The sequence below is a fragment of the Hordeum vulgare genome, chromosome 5H (genome assembly GCF_904849725.1).
Source record: "Hordeum vulgare subsp. vulgare chromosome 5H, MorexV3_pseudomolecules_assembly, whole genome shotgun sequence".
Lineage (NCBI taxonomy): Eukaryota > Viridiplantae > Streptophyta > Magnoliopsida > Poales > Poaceae > Hordeum > Hordeum vulgare.
The window spans coordinates 105788633-105797572 of record NC_058522.1 but is presented as its reverse complement, the minus strand read 5'-3'; the positions used below and the strand labels follow the sequence as shown (position 1 = coordinate 105797572).

The 8940-nt window shown below is 44.9% G+C and overlaps 2 pseudogenes; both read left to right on the top strand.

Moving 5' to 3' along the window:
• Positions 1 to 7232: 7232 nt before the first annotated feature.
• Positions 7233 to 7610, top strand: LOC123396378 (annotated as a pseudogene).
• Position 7611: 1 nt separating this feature from the next.
• On the top strand, positions 7612 to 8405 carry LOC123396376 (annotated as a pseudogene).
• Positions 8406 to 8940: the final 535 nt, after the last annotated feature.

The window sequence follows — 8940 nt, the reverse complement described above, 5'->3', positions numbered from 1 at the left end:
GATTACGACGTTCGGACACACCATTACACTGTGGTGTTCCTGGCGGTGTCAACTATGAAACAATTCCACATTGTCTTAAGTGAGCACCAAACTTGAAACTCAGATATTCACCCCCACGATCAGACCGTAGAAACTTGATCTTCTTGTTACGACGATTTTCAACTTCACTCTGAAATTTCTTGAACTTTTCCAATGTTTCATACTTGTGCTTCATCAAGTAGACATAACCATATCTACTCAAATCGTCTGTGAAGGTGAGAAAATAACGATGTTCGTCGCATGCCTCCACACTCATCGGACCACACACATTGGTATGTATGATTTCCAACAAGTCACTTGCACACTCCATTGTTCCGGAGAACGGAGTTTTAGTCATCTTGCCCATGAGGCATGGTTCGCAGGTGTCAAGTGAATCAAAGTCAAGTGACTGCAAAAGTCCATCTGTATGGAGTTTCTTCATGCGCTTTACACCAATATGACCTAAACGGCAGTGCCATAAAAACATGGCGCTATCATTGTTAACTCTAGCTCTTTTGGTCTCAATGTTATGTATATGTGTATTATCTCTATCAAGATTCAATATGAAAAATCCTCTCACATTGGGTGCATGACCATAAAAGATATTACTCATAGAAATAGAACAACCATTATTCTCTGACTTAAACGAGTAACCGTCTTGCAATAAACAAGATCCAGATATAATGTTCATGCTTAACGCAGGCACTAAATAACATTTATTTAAGTTCATAACTAATCCTGATGGTAACTGAAGTGAAACTGTGCCGACGGCGATTGCATCAACCTTGGAACCATTTCCCACGCGCATCGTCACTTCATCCTTCACCAGCCTTCGCTTATTCTGCAGTTCCTGTTTCGAGTTGCAAATATGGGCAACAGAACCGGTATCGAATACCGAGGCACTACTACGAGAGCTGGTTAAGTACACATCAATAACATGTATATCGAATATACCTGATTTTTCTTTGGCCGCCTTTTATCAGCCAGATACTTGGGACAGTTGCGCTTCCAGTGACCCATACCCTTGGAATAATAGCACTCCGTTTCAGGCTTAGGTCCAGCTTTGGGTTTCTTCATCAGATTGGCAACAGGCTTGCTGCTCCTCTTTGAATTACATTTCTTTCCTTTGCCATTTCTCTTGAAACTAGTGGTCTTATTCACCATCAACACTTGATGATCTTTACGGAGTTCTGACTCTGCGACTTTCAGCATCGCGAATAACTCGCCGGGTGACTTGTTCATCCCTTGCATGTTATAGTTCAACACAAAAGCCCTTATAGCTTGGCGGCAGTGATTGAAGAATTTTTTCAGTGGTAGCCTCTTGCGGGAGTTCAATCCCCAGCTCAGCTAGACGGTTTGAGTACCCAGACATTTTGAGCACATGTTCACTGACTCGCGAATTCTCCTCCATCTTGCAAGCATAGAATTTATAGGAGGTCTCATACCTCTCGATTCGGGCGTTCTTCTGAAAGATAAACTTCAACTCCTGGAACATCTCATATGCTCCATGACGCCTAAAGCGACGTTGAAGTCCCGGCTCTAAGCCATACAAGACTCCACATTGAACTACTGAGTAGTCCTCCTTACGTGTTAACCAAGCGTTCTTAACATCTTGGTCAGCCGTAGCGGGTGGTTCATCTCCTAGCGCAGCATTAAGGACATAATCCTTCTTCCCAGCTTGCAGGAGCAACTTAAGATTACGAGCCCAGTCTACAAAGTTGCTTCCATCATCTTTCAACTTAGCTTTCTCTAGGAACGTATTAAAATTCAGGGTGACTGTCGCGTGAGCCATTTATCTATAACACAAATATATTCAAAGTTGACTTAGACTATGTTCAAGATAGTTAGAGTTTAACTAATCAAATTACTTGCTAAACTCCCACTCAAAAAGTACATCTCTCTAGTCATTTGAGTGGTTCATGATCCAATTCCACTAGCTCAAGTCCGATCATCACGTGAGTTGAGGATAGTTTCAGTGGTAAGCATCCCTATGCTAATCATATCAACTATATGATTCATGATCGACCTTTCGGTGTCATGTGTTCCGAGGCCATGTCTGCACATGCTAGCCTCGTCAAGCTTAACCCGAGTGTTCCGCGTGTGCAACTGTTTTGCACCCGTTGTATGTGAACGTTGAGTCTATCACACCCGATCATCACGTGGTGTCTCGAAACGATGAACTGTAGCAACGGTGCACACTCGGGGAGAACACAATTTCGTCGTGAAATTTTAGTGAGAGATCACCTCATAATGCTACCGGCATTCTAAGAAAAATAAGGTGCATAAAAGGATTAACATCACATGCAATTCATAAGTGACATGATATGGCCATCATCACGTGCTTCTTGATCTCCATCACCAAAGCACCGGCACGATCTTCTGTCACCGGCGCCACACCATGATCTCCATCAACGTGTCGCCATCGGGGTTGTCGTGCTACTCATGCTATTACTACTAAAGCTACATCCTAGCAATATAGTAAACACATCTGCAAACACAAACGTTAGTTTAAAGACAACCCTATGGCTCCTGCTGGTTGCCGTACCATCGACGTGCAAGTCGATATTAACTATTACAACATGATCATCTCATACATCCAATATATCACATCACGTCGTTGGCCATATCACATCACAAGCATACCCTGCAAAAACAAGTTAGACGTCCCCTAATTGTTGTTGCATGTTTTACGTGGTTTCCAAGGGTATCTAGTAGGATCGCATCTAACTTACGCAAACACCACAACGGAGATGTATGAATTGCTATTTAACCTCTCTCCAAGGACCTCCTCGGTCAAATCCGATTCAACTAAAGTTCGAGAAACCGACACTCGCCAGTCATGTTTGAGCAACGGGGTTGCTCGTAGCGATGAAACCAGTCTCTCGTAAGCGTACGAGTAATGTCAGTCCGAGCCGCTTCGATCCAACAATACCGCGGAATCAAGAAAAGACTAAGGAGGGCAGCAAATCGCACATCACCGCCCACAAAAACTTTTGTGTTCTACTCGAGATAACATCTAAGCATGAACCTAGCTCATGATGCCACTGCTGGGGAACGTCGCATGGGAAACAAAAATTTTCCTACACGCACGAAGACCTATCATGGTGATGTTCATCTACGAGAGGATATTTCCGATCTACGTACCCTTGTAGATCACACAGAAGGAAGCGTTAAGAAACACGGTTGATGTAGTGGAACGTCCTCACGTCCCTCGATTCGCCCCGCGAACCGTCCCACAAACCGTCCCGCGATCCGTCCCGCTATCCGTTGCACGAACCGTCTTGCGATCCGTCTCATGATCCGTTCCGATCTTGTGCCGAACGGACGGCACCTCCGCGTTCAGCACACGTACAGCTCGACGATGATCTCAGCCTTCTTGATCCAGCAAGAGAGACAGAGAGGTAGATGAGTTCTCCGGCAATGTGACGGCGCTCCGGAGGTTGGTGGTGATCTATTTCAGTAGGGCTCCGCCCGAGCTCCGCAGAAATACGATCTAGAGGAAAAACCGTGGAGGTATGTGTCGGGCTGCCGTGGCTAAGTTGTGTCTAATCAGCCCTAATACCTCAGTATATATAGGAGGGAGGGGAGGGACCTTGCCTTGAAGCTCAAGGAGCCCCAAGGGGGTCGGCCGAAGTGTGGGGAGGAGGATTCCTCCTCCAATCCTAGTCCAACTAGGATTAGAAGGTGGAGTCTTTCTCTATTTTCCCACTTCCCGTTTTTTTATTCTCTTTGATTTTTCTTTCTCTCATGCGCACGGCCTTCTTGGGCTTGCCCACCAGCCCACTAAGGGCTGGTGCGGAACCCCTAAGGCCTATGGGCTTCCCCGGGGTGGGCTGCCCCCCCGGTGAACATCCGGAACCCATTCGTCACTCCCGGTACATTCCCGGTAATGCCGAAAACTTTCCGGTAATCCAATGAGGTCATCCTATATATCAATCTTCGTCTTCGAACCATTCTGGAAACCCTCGTGACGTCCATGATATCATCCAGGACTCCGAACAACATTCGGTAACCAACCATATAACTCAAATACGCATAAAACAACGCCGAACCTTAAGTGTGCAGACCCTGCGGGTTCGAGAACTATGTAGACATGACCCGAGGGGCTCCTTGGTCAATATCCAATAGCGGAACCTTGATGCCCATATTGGATCCTACATATTCTACGAATATCTTATCGTTTGAACTTCAGTGCCAAGGATTCATATAATCTCGTATGTCATTCCCTTTGTCCTTCGGTATGTTACTTGCCCGAGATTCGATCGTCAGTATACGCATACCTATTTCAATCTCATTTACCGGCAAGTCTCTTTACTCGTTCCGTAATACAAGATCCCGTGACTTACACTAAGTCACATTGCTTGCAAGGCTTGTGTGATGTTGTATTACCGAGTGGGCCCCGAGATACCTATCCGTCACACGAGTGAGAAATCCCAGTCTTGATCCATACTAACTCAACGGACACCTTCGGAGATACCTGTAGAGCATCTTTATAGTCACCCAGTTACGTTGTGATGTTTGATACACACAAAGCATTCCTCCGGTGCCAGTGAGTTATATGATCTCATGGTCATAGGAATAAATACTTGACACGCAGAAAACAGTAGCAACAAAATGACACGATCAACATGCTACGTCTATTAGTTTGGGTCTAGTCCATCACATGATTCACCCAATGATGTGATCCAGTTATCAAGCAACAACACCTCGTACATAGTCAAAAGACCCTGACTATCCTTGATCAACTGGCTAGCCAACTAGAGGCTTGCTAGGGACAATGTTTTGTCTATGTATCCACACATGTATCTAAGTCTTCATTCAATACAATTATGGCATGGATAATAAACGATTATCTTGATATAGGAATTATAATAATAACTTATTTATCATTGCCTCTACGGCATAATTCCAACATCCTTCAATGTATGGGATATTGTTTTGAGATTCATTTTCTTCATACTTTAAAATATGCACCAAAAATCGCTTCCTCAGTTCAAAACAATCCTACATATGCGTTAGACAACATTGTTATAACAAGTTTGTATGTGCAATGTGTATACAAATAAGCATGGTGTAAATACTCACCTCGGGTATAGGAAAATATAGCTTTCCATCGCACAATGAGTGCATGTAGTTAAAAACCAAATACCCCGACAAGGCACTGCATGTATGAAATAAACACATAATATGTGTTGAATGAATGAATTATTTAATATTTAATGCATTAAAAAGATTCATACCAGTGTGAGTTTGTTGGAACAACCGGAACTATACATTCCCATTTAGAGATATCGTCCTTGAATGCAGGGTTTGCAACTTGGAGTGCGAGGTTTAGGTTACTGACCACGGTTTTAAGTATATTCTTCCCCATAGTAGGTATTGGTATCGGATCAAAAATTGAGATAACTTTTTTATCTTGATCCAAGACAAACAATAGAAACAGCCCAAAAATATCCCAAGGCAATAAAATCTACAATGATGCATGCATCTATAAATACATGAAATATTAATTAAAACCAAATAAACCACTGTTTTTAACAGAAAAATTAAAATCTTACCATATCACACTGTGAGATATGGTACTCATTGCTGTCAGGCCAGCTATGAAACAATCGTTTAAACGTAGCACTGTCCATATTTTCATGATGACTTGGGTCTCGTGCATAGTGGAACATGGACTAAAATAAAAATAAGAAAACAATAGTGCTATGAGAAAAAAAATATGTAAAACGCAATTATAGTAACTTACACAAAAGTTTAGATCCATGTAGTGAGATGGAATGTCTCTGAGAAGCTGGACTTTGTGGCGCGCTAGTATCCGCACAGCCATGTTAAAGCAATCAATATCTATATATTCATTGTTGTTTAATATGTTTTTCATTTTCTCAACTTTAAGCTGATATACTAAGGCTCAGAGTTTTTCACCCATTCGCTTCTATAAAATCAAAATTTTGTCAATTATAATGACATCAGAGTAATTTATTAGAATACAAAATGAACTAAAAGAACATGGCTTACTCTAGTAAAGCGTCATCATCAACCATACTGATGAACAAGCACATTTCGTCTATTAAGTCATCGTTTGTTGGGTTGACACACGGTGAAAGGATCTATGATTGTGAGATGAGCTCAACATCTAATGATGTATTCGATGTTTTGAGATTCTGAGGGGGTCCATCCAGAATCATACAATCTGTGGGATCTCTATTGGTTTCGTCATCTTCCATGTCTCGATTTCTTATATTATTATCATTCAATTCTGAGTCCACTAAAATGACAGCTAGTTTTGTTCTAAAATCTGCCATATGATCCTATTAAAGTAGAAATAAGAGTTAAATAATGATAAAACATAGAATAAGTATTACATAAAAATTACCTGTGTAGGAGTGTCAGACAAATCATTTCTAGTGAAGTACTCCATAAAATTTATCATCCACACACCACAAGATGACCTATATATGATTATAGAAATTAAATATATCCAATACATTATTATCAATTTTATAAATGTTTTCTATAAAAATGATTTTATAGAAATTAAATTAAATTATAGATATTTGATAGCCGCGGTGATAACAAAAACCTCACCCATGCAAGTGAATCGGACATGCCTACACAAAATAACCGAGTTGCTAAAAAATATTTTTTATAGGAGATAAACTCTATAACAGCCGCACCCACTCACAGCATCACCCACTCCCTAACTTGGTTATAGAAAAAAAACTCACAATCTCACCCACTCCCCCCTCTCCCCACCCGATCCCTATCCATTAAGTCCACGGCGACCGAACGCCATTGCTCTCTGGTGGCCTCCCCTCCCCTTCATCTCCATCGCCGGCAGCAACCCTCCCCTTCGTCATCAGCGCCCGCGAGCGCCCCGCCCTGTTCTCTACTCCACCCCGCCCTTCTTCGTATACGCTGACGTTGGGGCCCTCCCTCCTCCTTGCGACGCGGGGCGGTCGAGCTCGGCATGGTCGCCGGCGACACCGAGCCTTCCCCGAGCTCTTCCCCGCCGGCATGGTCGCTGGCGACGTGGATCGGACGCGGGGGTTCGTGAGCTGGCCCAGTTCAACCGAAGCAAGCTAGCCCACTCGACGACATTCTCCCCTTCGGCAAGCTCCGCGCGAAACCCTAGCCAGCCCCACCGGCCGCCGCCGCCGCCGCTCCCCTACCGTCCGCGCTCCTCTCTCGAGGCCACCCCGGACACCAAGATCATGGCGTAGAGGGCCGCGGGCGCGTTTCTTCGGCGGTCCCTGGGGCTCGCGCCGCCCACAGCCCCGAGGGCCCTGAGCACCAGCGTCGCATCCGCGGAGGGAGAGGCGGCGGTGGCGGCGAAGGAGAAGACGAGCAAGAAGAAGAACCTGTTCGATGTGGTGCAGTTCCTGCCGTACTGGGGCGTCGGCTACAAGGTCGCCAAGACCACCTGGCGTGACGTCTCCTACCAGATCACGAAGATCAACCTCTACAAGGTCGCCATCCTTCTCGCTCGAAATTAGTCTCTTGTGTCCATCTCCCTAACTTTTGTTGTGGCTTTGTGATCCATGTAGGATGGCCGCCATCGGAAGGCGTGGGGGATTCGGCACAAGGCACTGGGCCAACCACTCCAACTTCAGGTACGGGGCCAACTTCGCCATCACCGGCGCCACCGCGCTCGACACGCCCTACTTCGGGGCCCGGCCAGGGGCCTCGGCGCCGTCGTCTAGAACTCCGGCGCCCTCATGACCCAAATCTAGTGGTTCCGTGACCTCAAGCCCTTCTTCTGCAACTCCACCAAGGGTAAACAAAAAAAACGTCAAAAGGAATCCCACCTTTGCATCCAGCTAGATATGTGGTGGATTGCGATGAACTGATTGGGGATTTTGCAATGTTTCTGCAAAGGAGTTCTACGCCAACTCGTTGTTTGTCATCGGCGAGTTCGGTGGCAACGACTACAACGCGCCCCTTTTTGCAGGGAAGGGCCTCACGGAGGCCTACAAGTTCATGCCCGATGTCATCCAGGGCATCTCCGACGGCGTCGAGGTAGCGGTTGCTTCTTCTTTGAGTCGTACATTTGCTCGCTGTCACATCGAATGTAATTCCAACTACAATATGGTGCAGGAATTGATCGCCGAGGGGGCAGTGGATCTCATTGTTCCAGGGGTGATGCCCACCAGGTGCTTCCCCGTCTACCTGAACATGCTCGACATGCCAGCCCACGAGTATGGCGCACGGAGCGGGTGCATCCGTCAGTACAACACCTTCTCATGGGTGCACAACGCACACCTCAAGAAAGCGCTCGAGAAACTCTAGCCCAAGTACCCCAATGTGCGGATCATCTACGGCGACTACTACACACCGGTTGTCCAGTTCATGCTCCAGCCTGAGAAGTTTGGTTAGTTCTCAAGACACCTCAACTTTTTAGTGATTTGCAAATTGGTTCCGTTGTATGCATATGTTCATACCCTTGGTTAAAATAGATACTGAAATTGGCTTTCCTTAGCTGAGAATTCTGCTGTTTAGTTCTTACAGATACAGATGTAGTGCTAATTACTGTAGATGGATCTTAATTAGTGTGCATGTGTCTATTGTTCTCTGGTGTGATGTGAAGTCAACTGCCAGGCAGTCAGCGATTTCCTTCCATTCGCCTTGAAAGGCACACTATACTATATGATAATTAGATGGTTCAGATCTGGGTAGAGAGCAAGAGATGCCTTCGCCTGGATTGGAGCACATAGCATATATGATACGAAAAACGGCGAACGCAACTTGCGGCCACAATTATCAATTAAAGCACCTTCACCCATGTTGAGAGTATATCTGAAAGAAGTCAGAAAGATGGAGAATACTCTATCTTTTTTTGTGAGCACCAAACAAGAGGAATTGCATTATTCGGTTCTAAACAGTTCAATAATTTATTTAGACTTAACAGTGTTCAATTCAGTT